At 67.6% G+C, this 15895-nt stretch overlaps 1 protein-coding gene across 1 annotated transcript in view; it reads right to left on the bottom strand.

The window, feature by feature from the left end:
• CCDC30 (coiled-coil domain containing 30) overlaps positions 1-15609 on the bottom strand; it is a 31285-nt gene extending 15676 nt beyond the window's left edge. The window contains exon 1 of the mRNA XM_086948240.1: positions 15481-15609. The gene's annotated coding sequence lies outside the window, so the exon portion shown is untranslated. The remainder of the gene's footprint in view (positions 1-15480) is intronic.
• Positions 15610-15895: the final 286 nt, after the last annotated feature.

The raw sequence follows: 15895 nt of genomic DNA, 5'->3' as shown, positions 1-15895 counted from the left end.
CCCTGCATTGGTTACCGGTTGCCGGAAGATCCACGTTCAAGCTACTTTGTATCATCCACAAAGCAATACATGGAATAGGACCACTCTTCATCAGGAATAGGATCATCAAAAACATTCAACAAAGGAACCTCCGCTCTAAAGGAGCATCTCACCTCAAAATTCCACCATACAAGAAAAAAACCATGGGTAAAAAAAAAGAAAATGTAAATTGATACTTGTATAGCGCACTACTCACCCGCAAGGGTCTCAAGGCGCTTGTACGAATACCGCTGTGGAACCCATCCTGGCTTTCCCTGTGAGGCGTCCACTCCTGGGCACCCCCAAGGTGGAGGCCAGGCATCCTTAGCGTTGTGGGGGCCGTTGTGGAGATTAAGCAAGCTATTGCCCAGAGTTGCAGAGTGGGACTCCATGATTGGAATAGGGACCAAGGCGAGAATTATCAGGTCCGTGGAATTTTGAGCCCAAGACCCGCAGAGGTGGGGAATGTACACATCCTTCTCTGTTGGCACATCCTTCTCTGTTCAAGCAGCCAAACTATGGAACTCTTTACCGCAACATAAGATCCACCGACAACCACCTTATCTTCAGAAAACTACTCAAGATCTGGCTCTTCCCCACATAAGCACCATACGGAAAAATACATTTACAGCATATCCCTCTGTATATAAGCATTTGTTTTCACTTTAGATATGTACCTATCTTTGTGTATAACTTTATAAAACATGTAAAATAATTATGTTGTTAAGAGAAAATAAAAAATAAAATAAAAATAATAATAATAATATTCATCAATAAATAATAATCATCTTTGGTCTACATGTACATATTTCCATTGTGCATCTATGTGCCTTCCATGTACTTGGATCTGTGTGTCTGTTACTTTTCTCCTGAAAAAGCATATCCAATGCACTACCCTATTTCTCATCCTGTGCCTCTATCAATATATTTAATCTAAATATACTTACTTCCTTTATGTATCTATATACTTTCAATGTACTTATGGATCTATATATTTATCACTTTCTTCTAATTTAGCATTTCCAATGCACTAGCCTATTTCTCAGCCTATTCTTCGCTCAATATATCTTCTAGCCCAACGTTCGGACTCATCTCAAACTTATTTTTACTACTCCTTCTAATGCACTACCCTATCTCTCATCGTATACATCTATCAATATATCCTCTACATCTACTCTCTCATTTATCCCAAACCCCATACCAGTACTATGATCGCCAAAATAACACTTTCTAGACTCTCTCCTGCTCTACCCATCCTTACATCATCTGACATCTCTTTTTACTACACCGATCCCCTAAAACAAACCTTTCTAAACTCTCCTCTCTGACTCTTTCCCTCCAAAACTAATTTTTACTCATCCAAAAGCCTCTTCCTACTGCTAAGACCTAAAAAAAAAACCTTCACTCCTATCCCTCCACTATCCTTTTCAATCAAAATTAACAGACTAACATGTTCACTTCTCAAATTCCATATTCCATATTCAACTATACTAATATACTGCCCAAATCCTTTATAGGCTTCCTGAATAGCATGCGTCAACAAGCGATAAATAAATACAAACCTTTGTCCTCCTCTATCCTTCTGCTATCATTCCAAATCCAAATAACTGGCTAACCTATCCACCACTCAAAATGTACTTGCATGTTTCACTATACTAATTCAACACTAATCCTCTATGGGTCCCGGAGTAGCGTGCTACCCGCCGAAAAAGCGCTTTGACGCCTCGTCAGGGGTAGTAAGCGCTATATAAATGCATTTACAATACAATACAATTACAATTCTAGAAGTCTCTACTCAACTGTATGCCCCTCTACTCTGCTGTACCACACTCCACTGTACGACATGCTGCTGTACCATACCCCACTCTATGATACTACACTGTACAACACTATGCTCCACTCTACTGCACAACGCCCCCCATACTGTACAACACTCCACTCAACAACACTCTGCTCCACTCTATGCCACTCTACAAGACTGTACTCGGCCACATGAAAAGATGTGATTAAAAATTGGATGATAGAAAAAACGAGTCTTCACATGGCATGAGCCAAAGGAGATCAAAAGTTTTACGCTGCGGGCCTCCGGGATGTGGGCAGAAAGGCTGTGTGAGTCTTCTTTGTATGGTATGACTAATTGTATTAATGTGTAAGACAAGATACACTTTCTATGGTATGCTCGGTGGATATCACAATAAAAAATTTCAAAAAAGACTGTACTCGGCCACACGGCACAGGACTGCAGTCTACAATGCGACAATGTATGACACTCCACTCTACAATACTTCACTGTACGACAATCCACTCCACTCTACTTCATTGTACTCCACTCTACCACACTCCTCGTTTTTTAATGATTGAGCATATACATTCATCATATTACATTCATTAGATGTAATAAATACATTAAAGCACTGCCAGCAGAGAGTGAACAATATGAACATTTAGCATATGTTTTAACAAACGTTATAAACAATGGAAAGTTTATCCGGGCTTTACAGTCACAAAGAACATTCTAAATAGTGTACTGCCTGCACACAAAGCCCCTCAGGGGTCCCTGCAGCCCGTACACCTGGCACCGCCTGCACCCACAGCCCCTCAGGAGTCCCCGCAGCCCCCCACACCTGGCACCCCTGCACCCACAGCCCCTCAGGGATCTCTGCAGCCCCCCACACCTGGCACCGCCTGCACCGACAGCCCCTCAGGGGTCCCCGCAGCCCTCCACACCTGGCACCGCCTGCACCCACAGCCCCTCAGGGGTCCCTGCAGCCCCCACACACCTGGTACCACCTGCACCCACAACCCCTCAGGGGTCCCTGCAGCCCCCACACCTGGCACTGCCTGCACCCACAGCCCCTCAAGGGTCCCTACAGCCCCCCCACACCTGGCACTGCCTGTGCCTGCATCCCCCACCCACTTGCACCGCCTGCACCCACAGCCTTCAGGGATCCCTGCAGTCTCCACCCCTGGACCCACAGCCCCTCAGGGGTCCCTGCAGCCCCTCACAGCTGGCACTGCCTGCACCCACAGCCTTCAGGGGTCCCTGCAGCCCCCACACCTGGTACCGCCTACACCCACAGCCCCTCAGGGGTCCCTGCAGCCCCCACCCCTGGCACCGCCTGCACCCACAGCCCCTCAGGGGTCTCTGCAGCCCCCACCCCTGGCACCGCCTGCACGCACAGCCCCTCAGGGGTCCCTGCAGCCCCCACCCCTGGCACCGCCTGCACCCACAGCCCATCAGGTGTCTCTGCAGCCCCCACCCCTGGCACCGCCTGCACCCACAGCCCCTCAGGGGTCCCTGCAGCCCCCACACCTGGTACCGCCTGCACCCACAGCCCCTCAGGGGTCCCTGCAGCCCCTACCCCTGGCACCGCCTGCACCCACAGCCCCTCAGGGGCCCCTGCAGCCCCCCACCCCTGGCACCGCCTGCACCCACAGCCCCTCAGGGGTCTTTGCAGCCCCTACACCTGCACCCACAGCCCCTCAGGGGTCTCTGCAGCCCCCACCCCTGGCACTGCCTGCACCCACAGCCCCTCAGTGGTCCCTACAGCCCCCCCACCCCTGGCACCGCCTGCACCCACAGCCCCTCAGGGGTCCCTGCAGCCCCCACACCAGCACCCACAGCCCCTCAGGGATCCCTGCAGCCCCCACACCTGCACCCACGGTCCCTCAGGGGTCCCTGCAGCCCCCACACCTGCACCCACAGCCCCACAGGGGTCCCTGCAGCCCCCACACCTGCACACACAGCCCCCTCAAGGTTCCCTGCAGCCCCCACACCTGGCACCGCCTGCACCCACATCCCCCCAGGGGCCCCGCAGCCCTCACACCTGCACCCACAGCCCCTCAGGGGTCCCTGCAGCCCCCACACCTGCACACACAGCCCCCTCAGGGGTCCCTGCAGCCCCCACACCTGCACCCACGACCCCTCAGGGGTCCCTGCAGCCCCCACACCTGCACCCACATCCCCCCAGGGGTCCCCGCAGCCACAACACCTGCACCCACAGCCCCTCAGGGGTCCCTGCAGCCCCCACACCTGCACCCACAGCCCCCTCAGGGGTCCCTGCAGACCCCACCCTGCACCCACATCCCCCAGGGGTCCCCACAGCCCCCACACCTGCACACACAGCCCCCTCAGGGGTCCCTGCAGCCCCCACACCTGCACCCACAGCCCCTCAGGGGTCCCTGCAGCCCCCACACCTGCACCCACAGCCCCCTCAGGGGTCCCTGCAGCCCCCAAAACTGCACTCACAGCCCCCTCAGGGGTCCCTGCAGCCCCCACACCTGCACCCACGACCCCTCAGGGTTCCCTGCAGCCCCCACACCTTCACCCACGACCCCTCAGGGGTCCCTGCAGCCCCCACACCTGCACCCACATCCCCCCAGAGGTCCCTGCAGCCCCCACACCTGCACCCACAGCCCCCTCAGGGGTCCCTGCAGCCCCCACACCTGCACCCACATCCCCCCAGGGGTCCCCGCAGCCCCCACACCTGCACACACAGCCCCCTCAGGGGTCCCTGCAGCCCCCACACCTGCACCCACGACCCCTCAGGGGTCCCTGCAGCCCCCACACCTGCACCCACAGCCCCCTCAGGGGTCCCTGCAGCCCCCACACCTGCACCCACATCCCCCCAGGGGTCCCCGCAGCCCCCACACCTGCACCCACAGCCCCCTCAGGGGTCCCTGCAGCACCCACACCTGCACCCACATCCCCCCAGGGGTCCCCACAGCCCCCACACCTGCACCCACAGCCCCCTCAGGGGTCCCTGCAGCCCCCACACCTGGCACCGCCTGCACCCACAGCCCCCTTAGGGGTCCCTGCAGCCCCCACACCTGGCACCGCCTGCACCCACATCTCCCAGGGGTCCCCACAGCCCCCACACCTGCACCCACAGCCCCTCAGGGGTCCCTGCAGCCCCCACACCTGCACACAAAGCCCCCTCAGGGGTCCCTGCAGCCCCCACACCTGCACCCACATCCCCCCAGGGGTCCCCGCAGCCCCCACACCTGCACCCACAGCCCCTCAGGGGTCCCCACACCTGCACCGCCTGCACCCACAGCCCCCTCAGGGATCCCTGCAGCCCCCACCCACCCCTGGCACCGCCTGCACCCACAGCCCCCTCAGGGGTCCCTGCAGCCCCCACACCTGCACCCACATCCCCCCAGGGGTCCCCGCAGCCCCCACACCTGCACCCACATCCCCCCAGGGGTCCCCGCAGCCCCCACACCTGCACCCACATCCCCCCAGGGGTCCCCGCAGCCCCCACACCTGCACCCACATCCCCCCAGGGGTCCCCGCAGCCCCCACACCTGCACACACAGCCCCCTCAGGGGTCCCTGCAGCCCCCACACCTGCACCCACATCCCCCCAGGGGTCCCCGCAGCCCCCACACCTGCACACACAGCCCCCTCAGGGGTCCCTGCAGCCCCCACACCTGCACCCACATCCCCCCAGGGGTCCCCGCAGCCCCCTCACCTGCACCCACAGCCCCTTCAGGGGTCCCTGCAGCCCCCACACCTGGCACCGCCTGCACCTACAGCCCCCTTAGGGGTCCCTGCAGCCCCCACACCTGCACCCACAGCCCCTCAGGGGTCCCTGCAGCCCCCACCCCTGGCACCGCCTGCACCCACAGCCCATCAGGGGTCTCTGCAGCCCCCACCCCTGGCACCGCCTGCACCCACAGCCCCTCAGGGGTCCCTGCAGCCCCCACACCTGCACCCACAGCCCCTCAGGGGTCCCTGCAGCCCCCACCCCTGGCACCGCCTGCACTCACAGCCCATCAGGGGTCTCTGCAGCCCCCACCCCTGGCACCGCCTGCACCCACAGCCCCATCAGGGGTCCCTGCAGCCCCCACCCCTGGCACCGCCTGCACCCACAGCCCATCAGGGGTCTCTGCAGCCCCCACCCCTGGCACCGCCTGCACCCACAGCCCCTCAGGGGTCCCTGCAGCCCCCACACCTGGTACCACCTGCACCCACAGCCCATCAGGGGTCTCTGCAGCCCCCACCCCTGGCACCGCCTGCACCCACAGCCCCTCAGGGGTCCCTGCAGCCCCCACACCTGGTACCGCCTGCACCCACAGCCCATCAGGGGTCTCTGCAGCCCCCACCCCTGGCACCGCCTGCACCCACAGCCCCATCAGGGGTCCCTGCAGCCCCCACCCCTGGCACCGCCTGCACCCACAGCCCCTCAGGGGTCCCTGCAGCCCCCACCCCTGGCACCGCCTGCACCCACAGCCCCTCAGGGGTCCCTGCAGCCCCCACACCTGGTACCGCCTGCACCCACAGCCCATCAGGGGTCTCTGCAGCCCCCACCCCTGGCACCGCCTGCACCCACAGCCCCTCAGGGGTCCCTGCAGCCCCCACACCCTTGGCACCGCCTGCACCCACAGCCCCTCAGGGGTCCCTGCAGCCCCCACACCCTTGGCACCGCCTGCACCCACAGCCCCTCAGGGGTCCCCGCAGCCCCCACACCTGCACCCACATCCCCCCAGGGGTCCCCGCAGCCCCCACACCTGCACACACAGCCCCCTCAGGGGTCCCTGCAGCCCCCACACCTGCACCCACATCCCCCCAGGGGTCCCCGCAGCCCCCACACCTGCACCCACATCCCCCCAGGGGTCCCCGCAGCCCCCACACCTGCACACACAGCCCCCTCAGGGGTCCCTGCAGCCCCCACACCTGCACCCACATCCCCCAGGGGTCCCCGCAGCCCCCACACCTGCACCCACAGCCCCTTCAGGGGTCCCTGCAGCCCCCACACCTGGCACCGCCTGCACCTACAGCCCCCTTAGGGGTCCCTGCAGCCCCCACACCTGCACCCACAGCCCCTCAGGGGTCCCTGCAGCCCCCACCCCTGGCACCGCCTGCACCCACAGCCCATCAGGGGTCTCTGCAGCCCCCACCCCTGGCACCGCCTGCACCCACAGCCCCTCAGGGGTCCCTGCAGCCCCCACACCTGCACCCACAGCCCCTCAGGGGTCCCTGCAGCCCCCACCCCTGGCACCGCCTGCACCCACAGCCCATCAGGGGTCTCTGCAGCCCCCACCCCTGGCACCGCCTGCACCCACAGCCCCATCAGGGGTCCCTGCAGCCCCCACCCCTGGCACCGCCTGCACCCACAGCCCATCAGGGGTCTCTGCAGCCCCCACCCCTGGCACCGCCTGCACCCACAGCCCCTCAGGGGTCCCTGCAGCCCCCACACCTGGTACCGCCTGCACCCACAGCCCATCAGGGGTCTCTGCAGCCCCCACCCCTGGCACCGCCTGCACCCACAGCCCCTCAGGGGTCCCTGCAGCCCCCACACCTGGTACCGCCTGCACCCACAGCCCATCAGGGGTCTCTGCAGCCCCCACCCCTGGCACCGCCTGCACCCACAGCCCCTCAGGGGTCCCTGCAGCCCCCACACCTGGTACCGCCTGCACCCACAGCCCCTCAGGGGTCCCTGCAGCCCCCACCCCTGGCACCGCCTGCACCCACAGCCCCTCAGGGGTCCCTGCAGCCCCCACACCCTTGGCACCGCCTGCACCCACAGCCCCTCAGGGGTCCCTGCAGCCCCCACACCTGCACCCACAGCCCCTCAGGGGTCCCTGCAGCCCCCACCCCTGGCACCGCCTGCACCCACAGCCCATCAGGGGTCTCTGCAGCCCCCACCCCTGGCACCGCCTGCACCCACAGCCCCATCAGGGGTCCCTGCAGCCCCCACCCCTGGCACCGCCTGCACCCACAGCCCATCAGGGGTCTCTGCAGCCCCCACCCCTGGCACCGCCTGCACCCACAGCCCCTCAGGGGTCCCTGCAGCCCCCACACCTGCACCCACAGCCCCTCAGGGGTCCCTGCAGCCCCCACCCCTGGCACCGCCTGCACCCACAGCCCATCAGGGGTCTCTGCAGCCCCCACCCCTGGCACCGCCTGCACCCACAGCCCCTCAGGGGTCCCTGCAGCCCCCACACCTGCACCCACAGCCCCTCAGGGGTCCCTGCAGCCCCCACCCCTGGCACCGCCTGCACCCACAGCCCATCAGGGGTCTCTGCAGCCCCCACCCCTGGCACCGCCTGCACCCACAGCCCCATCAGGGGTCCCTGCAGCCCCCACCCCTGGCACCGCCTGCACCCACAGCCCATCAGGGGTCTCTGCAGCCCCCACCCCTGGCACCGCCTGCACCCACAGCCCCTTAGGGGTCCCTGCAGCCCCCACACCTGGTACCGCCTGCACCCACAGCCCATCAGGGGTCTCTGCAGCCCCCACCCCTGGCACCGCCTGCACCCACAGCCCCTCAGGGGTCCCTGCAGCCCCCACACCTGGTACCGCCTGCACCCACAGCCCCTCAGGGGTCCCTGCAGCCCCCACCCCTGGCACCGCCTGCACCCACAGCCCATCAGGGGTCTCTGCAGCCCCCACCCCTGGCACCGCCTGCACCCACAGCCCCATCAGGGGTCCCTGCAGCCCCCACCCCTGGCACCGCCTGCACCCACAGCCCATCAGGGGTCTCTGCAGCCCCCACCCCTGGCACCGCCTGAACCCACAGCCCCTCAGGGGTCCCTGCAGCCCCCACACCTGGTACCGCCTGCACCCACAGCCCATCAGGGGTCTCTGCAGCCCCCACCCCTGGCACCGCCTGCACCCACAGCCCCTCAGGGGTCCCTGCAGCCCCCACACCTGGTACCGCCTGCACCCACAGCCCATCAGGGGTCTCTGCAGCCCCCACCCCTGGCACCGCCTGCACCCACAGCCCCTCAGGGGTCCCTGCAGCCCCCACACCTGGTACCGCCTGCACCCACAGCCCCTCAGGGGTCCCTGCAGCCCCCACAGCCCATCAGGGGTCTCTGCAGCCCCCACCCCTGGCACCGCCTGCACCCACAGCCCCTCAGGGGTCCCTGCAGCCCCCACACCTGGTACCGCCTGCACCCACAGCCCCTTAGGGGGCCCTGCAGCCCCCACCCCTGGCACCGCCTGCACCCACAGCCCCTCAGGGGGCCCTGCAGCCCCCACCCCTGGCACCGCCTGCACCCACAGCCCCTCAGGGGGCCCTGCAGCCCCCACCCCTGGCACCGCCTGCACCCACAGCCCCTCAGGGGTCCCTGCAGCCCCCACACCTGGTACCGCCTGCACCCACAGCCCATCAGGGGTCCCTGCAGCCCCCACACCTGGTACCGCCTGCACCCACAGCCCCTCAGGGGTCCCTGCAGCCCCCACACCTGGTACCGCCTGCACCCACAGCCCCTCAGGGGTCCCTGCAGCCCCCACCCCTGGCACCGCCTGCACCCACAGCCCATCAGGGGTCTCTGCAGCCCCCACCCCTGGCACCGCCTGCACCCACAGCCCCTCAGGGGTCCCTGCAGCCCCCACCCCTGGCACCGCCTGCACCCACAGCCCATCAGGGGTCTCTGCAGCCCCCACCCCTGGCACCGCCTGCACCCACAGCCCCTCAGGGGTCCCTGCAGCCCCCACACCTGGTACCGCCTGCACCCACAGCCCATCAGGGGTCTCTGCAGCCCCCACCCCTGGCACCGCCTGCACCCACAGCCCCTCAGGGGTCCCTGCAGCCCCCACACCTGGTACCGCCTGCACCCACAGCCCATCAGGGGTCTCTGCAGCCCCCACCCCTGGCACCGCCTGCACCCACAGCCCCTCAGGGGTCCCTGCAGCCCCCACACCTGGCACCGCCTGCACCCACAGCCCCTCAGGGGTCCCTGCAGCCCCCACCCCTGGCACCGCCTGCACCCACAGCCCCTCAGGGGTCTCTGCAGCCCCCACACCTGGTACCGCCTGCACCCACAGCCCATCAGGGGTCTCTGCAGCCCCCACCCCTGGCACCGCCTGCACCCACAGCCCCTCAGGGGTCCCTGCAGCCCCCACCCCTGGCACCGCCTGCACCCACAGCCCCTCAGGGGTCCCTGCAGCCCCCACACCTGGTACCGCCTGCACCCACAGCCCCTCAGGGGTCCCTGCAGCCCCCACACCTGGTACCGCCTGCACCCACAGCCCATCAGGGGTCCCTGCAGCCCCCACCCCTGGCACCGCCTGCACCCACAGCCCCTCAGGGGTCCCTGCAGCCCCCACACCTGGTACCGCCTGCACCCACAGCCCCTCAGGGGTCCCTGCAGCCCCCACCCCTGGCACCGCCTGCACCCACAGCCCCTCAGGGGTCCCTGCAGCCCCCACACCTGGTACCGCCTGCACCCACAGCCCATCAGGGGTCTCTGCAGCCCCCACCCCTGGCACCGCCTGCACCCACAGCCCCTCAGGGGTCCCTGCAGCCCCCACACCTGGTACCGCCTGCACCCACAGCCCCTCAGGGGTCCCTGCAGCCCCCACCCCTGGCACCGCCTGCACCCACAGCCCCTCAGGGGTCCCTGCAGCCCCCACACCTGGTACCGCCTGCACCCACAGCCCATCAGGGGTCTCTGCAGCCCCCACCCCTGGCACCGCCTGCACCCACAGCCCCTCAGGGGTCCCTGCAGCCCCCACACCTGCACCCACAGCCCCTCAGGGGTCCCTGCAGCCCCCACCCCTGGCACCGCCTGCACCCACAGCCCATCAGGGGTCTCTGCAGCCCCCACCCCTGGCACCGCCTGCACCCACAGCCCCATCAGGGGTCCCTGCAGCCCCCACCCCTGGCACCGCCTGCACCCACAGCCCATCAGGGGTCTCTGCAGCCCCCACCCCTGGCACCGCCTGCACCCACAGCCCCTCAGGGGTCCCTGCAGCCCCCACACCTGGTACCGCCTGCACCCACAGCCCATCAGGGGTCTCTGCAGCCCCCACCCCTGGCACCGCCTGCACCCACAGCCCCTCAGGGGTCCCTGCAGCCCCCACACCTGGTACCGCCTGCACCCACAGCCCCTCAGAGGTCCCTGCAGCCCCCACACCTGGTACCGCCTGCACCCACAGCCCCTCAGGGGTCCCTGCAGCCCCCACCCCTGGCACCGCCTGCACCCACAGCCCCTCAGGGGTCCCTGCAGCCCCCACACCTGGTACCGCCTGCACCCACAGCCCATCAGGGGTCTCTGCAGCCCCCACCCCTGGCACCGCCTGCACCCACAGCCCCTCAGGGGTCCCTGCAGCCCCCACACCTGGTACCGCCTGCACCCACAGCCCATCAGGGGTCTCTGCAGCCCCCACCCCTGGCACCGCCTGCACCCACAGCCCCTCAGGGGTCCCTGCAGCCCCCACCCCTGGCACCGCCTGCACGCACAGCCCCTCAGGGGTCCCTGCAGCCCCCACCCCTGGCACCGCCTGCACCTACAGCCCCTCAGGGGTCCCTGCAGCCCCCACCCCTGGCACCGCCTGCACCCACAGCCCCCACCCCTGGCACCGCCTGCACCCACAGCCCCTCAGGGGTCCCTGCAGCCCCCACACCTGGTACCACCTGCACCCACAGCCCCTCAGGGGTCCCTGCAGCCCCCACACCTGGTACCGCCTGCACCCACAGCCCATCAGGGGTCTCTGCAGCCCCCACCCCTGGCACCGCCTGCACCCACAGCCCCTCAGGGGTCCCTGCAGCCCCCACCCCTGGCACCGCCTGCACCCACAGCCCCTCAGGGGTCCCTGCAGCCCCCACACCTGGTACCGCCTGCACCCACAGCCCCTCAGGGGTCCCTGCAGCCCCCACCCCTGGCACCGCCTGCACCCACAGCCCCTCAGGGGTCCCTGCAGCCCCCACCCCTGGCACCGCCTGCACGCACAGCCCCTCAGGGGTCCCTGCAGCCCCCACCCCTGGCACCGCCTGCACCCACAGCCCCCACCCCTGGCACCGCCTGCACCCACAGCCCCTCAGGGGTCCCTGCAGCCCCCACACCTGGCACCGCCTGCACGCACAGCCCCTCAGGGGTCCCTGCAGCCCCCACCCCTGGCACCGCCTGCACCTACAGCCCCTCAGGGGTCCCTGCAGCCCCCACCCCTGGCACCGCCTGCACCCACAGCCCCCACCCCTGGCACCGCCTGCACCCACAGCCCCTCAGGGGTCCCTGCAGCCCCCACACCTGGTACCACCTGCACCCACAGCCCCTCAGGGGTCCCTGCAGCCCCCACACCTGGTACCGCCTGCACCCACAGCCCATCAGGGGTCTCTGCAGCCCCCACCCCTGGCACCGCCTGCACCCACAGCCACTCAGGGGTCCCTGCAGCCCCCACCCCTGGCACCGCCTGCACCCACAGCCCCTCAGGGGTCCCTGCAGCCCCCACACCTGGTACCGCCTGCACCCACAGCCCCTCAGGGGTCCCTGCAGCCCCCACCCCTGGCACCGCCTGCACCCACAGCCCCTCAGGGGTCCCTGCAGCCCCCACCCCTGGCACCACCTGCACCCACAGCCCCTCAGGGGTCCCTGCAGCCCCCACACCTGGTACCACCTGCACCCACAGCCCCTCAGGGGTCCCTGCAGCCCCCACACCTGGTACCGCCTGCACCCACAGCCCATCAGGGGTCTCTGCAGCCCCCACCCCTGGCACCGCCTGCACCCACAGCCCCTCAGGGGTCCCTGCAGCCCCCACACCTGGTACCACCTGCACCCACAGCCCCTCAGGGGTCCCTGCAGCCCCCACACCTGGTACCGCCTGCACCCACAGCCCATCAGGGGTCTCTGCAGCCCCCACCCCTGGCACCGCCTGCACCCACAGCCCCTCAGGGGTCCCTGCAGCCCCCACCCCTGGCACCGCCTGCACCCACAGCCCCTCAGGGGTCCCTGCAGCCCCCACACCTGGTACCGCCTGCACCCACAGCCCCTCAGGGGTCCCTGCAGCCCCCACCCCTGGCACCGCCTGCACCCACAGCCCCTCAGGGGTCCCTGCAGCCCCCACCCCTGGCACCGCCTGCACCCACAGCCCCTCAGGGGTCCCTGCAGCCCCCACACCTGGTACCACCTGCACCCACAGCCCCTCAGGGGTCCCTGCAGCCCCCACACCTGGTACCGCCTGCACCCACAGCCCATCAGGGGTCTCTGCAGCCCCCACCCCTGGCACCGCCTGCACCCACAGCCCCTCAGGGGTCCCTGCAGCCCCCACACCTGGTACCACCTGCACCCACAGCCCCTCAGGGGTCCCTGCAGCCCCCACACCTGGTACCGCCTGCACCCACAGCCCATCAGGGGTCTCTGCAGCCCCCACCCCTGGCACCGCCTGCACCCACAGCCCCTCAGGGGTCCCTGCAGCCCCCACCCCTGGCACCGCCTGCACCCACAGCCCCTCAGGGGTCCCTGCAGCCCCCACACCTGGTACCGCCTGCACCCACAGCCCATCAGGGGTCTCTGCAGCCCCCACCCCTGGTACCGCCTGCACCCACAGCCCCTCAGGGGTCCCTGCAGCCCCCCCACCCCTGGCACCGCCTGCACCCACAGCCCCTCAGGGGTCCCTGCAGCCCCCACCCCTGCCACCGCCTGCACCCACAGCCCCTCAGGGGTCCCTGCAGCCCCCACACCTGGTACCGCCTGCACCCACAGCCCCTCAGGGGTCCCTGCAGCCCCCACCCCTGGCACCGCCTGCACCCACAGCCCCTCAGGGGTCCCTGCAGCCCCCACCCCTGGCACCGCCTGCACCCACAGCCCCTCAGGGGTCCCTGCAGCCCCCACACCCTTGGCACCGCCTGCACCCACAGCCCCTCAGGGGTCCCCGCAGTCCCCACACCTGGCACCGCCTGCACCCACAGCCCCTCAGGGGTCCCTGGAGCCCCCACCCCTGGCACCGCCTGCACCCACAGCCCCTCAGGGGTCCCTGCAGCCCCCACACCTGGCACCGCCTGCACGCACAGCCCCTCAGGGGTCCCTGCAGCCCCCACCCCTGGCACCGCCTGCACCTACAGCCCCTCAGGGGTCCCTGCAGCCCCCACCCCTGGCACCGCCTGCACCCACAGCCCCCACCCCTGGCACCGCCTGCACCCACAGCCCCTCAGGGGTCCCTGCAGCCCCCACACCTGGTACCACCTGCACCCACAGCCCCTCAGGGGTCCCTGCAGCCCCCACACCTGGTACCGCCTGCACCCACAGCCCATCAGGGGTCTCTGCAGCCCCCACCCCTGGCACCGCCTGCACCCACAGCCCCTCAGGGGTCCCTGCAGCCCCCACCCCTGGCACCGCCTGCACCCACAGCCCCTCAGGGGTCCCTGCAGCCCCCACACCTGGTACCGCCTGCACCCACAGCCCCTCAGGGGTCCCTGCAGCCCCCACCCCTGGCATTGCCTGCACCCACAGCCCCTCAGGGGTCCCTGCAGCCCCCACACCTGGTACCGCCTGCACCCACAGCCCCTCAGGGGTCCCTGCAGCCCCCACACCTGGTACCGCCTGCACCCACAGCCCATCAGGGGTCTCTGCAGCCCCCACCCCTGGCACCGCCTGCACCCACAGCCCCTCAGGGGTCCCTGCAGCCCCCACACCTGGTACCACCTGCACCCACAGCCCATCAGGGGTCTCTGCAGCCCCCACCCCTGGCACCGCCTGCACCCACAGCCCCTCAGGGGTCCCTGCAGCCCCCACACCTGGTACCACCTGCACCCACAGTCCCTCAGGGGTCCCTGCAGCCCCCACACCTGCACCCACAGCCCCCTCAGGGGTCCCTGCAGCCCCCACACCTGCACCCACAGCCCCCTCAGGGGTCCCTGCAGCCCCCCCACCTGCACCCACAGCCCCCTCAGGGGTCCCTGAAGCCCCCACACCTGCACCCACAGCCCCTCAGGGGTCCCTGCAGCCCCCACACCTGGTACCACCTGCACCCACAGCCCCTCAGGGGTCCCTGCAGCCCCCACCCCTGGCACCGCCTGCACCCACAGCCCCTCAGGGGTCCCTGCAGCCCCCACACCTGGTACCGCCTGCACCCACAGCCCATCAGGGGTCTCTGCAGCCCCCACCCCTGGCACCGCCTGCACCCACAGCCCCTCAGGGGTCCCTGCAGCCCCCACCCCTGGTACCACCTGCACCCACAGTCCCTCAGGGGTCCCTGCAGCCCCCACACCTGCACCCACAGCCCCCTCAGGGGTCCCTGCAGCCCCCCCACCTGCACCCACAGCCCCCTCAGGGGTCCCTGCAGCCCCCCCACCTGCACCCACAGCCCCCTCAGGGGTCCCTGCAGCCCCCACACCTGCACCCACAGCCCCCTCAGGGGTCCCTGAAGCCCCCACACCTGCACCCACAGCCCCTCAGGGGTCCCTGCAGCCCCCACCCCTGGCACCGCCTGCACCCACAGCCCCTCAGGGGTCCCTGCAGCCCCCACCCCTGGCACCGCCTGCACCCACAGCCCCTCAGGGGTCCCTGCAGCCCCCACACCTGGTACCACCTGCACCCACAGTCCCTCAGGGGTCCCTGCAGCCCCCACACCTGCACCCACAGCCCCCTCAGGGGTCCCTGCAGCCCCCCCACCTGCACCCACAGCCATCCAGGGGTCCCTGCAGCCTCCATCTCTCTCCCTCTCACCCCAGGGGTCCTTGGAGCCCCCCCCTCCCACCCCCACACATGCAGCCCCCGTCGCCCCCCCTCATACCTGCAGCCGCTGGTCGCCCCGGCCCCTCCGGCTGCTCCTGTCCCGGGGGCGGGGCCTCGAGCACAACACAGCAACGACCTCGGTAACTAGGGCCCGCCTCCGGACAGAGGCCACCTGCCACTGAAAGAGGACCGAAACAGCTCCCGCCCACAGAGGGCGAAGGGATAAACAACACACCAGGGTAGCACTACTCACCATAGAAAGAGGGAAAACTGGCCCCGCCCACCACAGATCGAATGGATAAAAACACACCAGGGTACGAATCACTAGCCATCGAAAGAGGACAGAAACAGGCTCCGCCTACAGATGGCTTTGGGGTAAGCAATACAACAGAGCACGCACCCCTCACTATAGAAAGAACAGCAAACAGGCTCCGCCTACGGATGCCAATTGGATAAACCATGGTACGCCTCAG

The sequence above is a fragment of the Lissotriton vulgaris genome, unplaced genomic scaffold (assembly GCF_964263255.1).
Source record: "Lissotriton vulgaris unplaced genomic scaffold, aLisVul1.2 SCAFFOLD_227, whole genome shotgun sequence".
In the NCBI taxonomy this organism is placed as follows: domain Eukaryota; kingdom Metazoa; phylum Chordata; class Amphibia; order Caudata; family Salamandridae; genus Lissotriton; species Lissotriton vulgaris.
The sequence above is the reverse complement of the archived record's forward strand: the minus strand, read 5'-3'. Positions and strand labels throughout refer to the sequence as shown.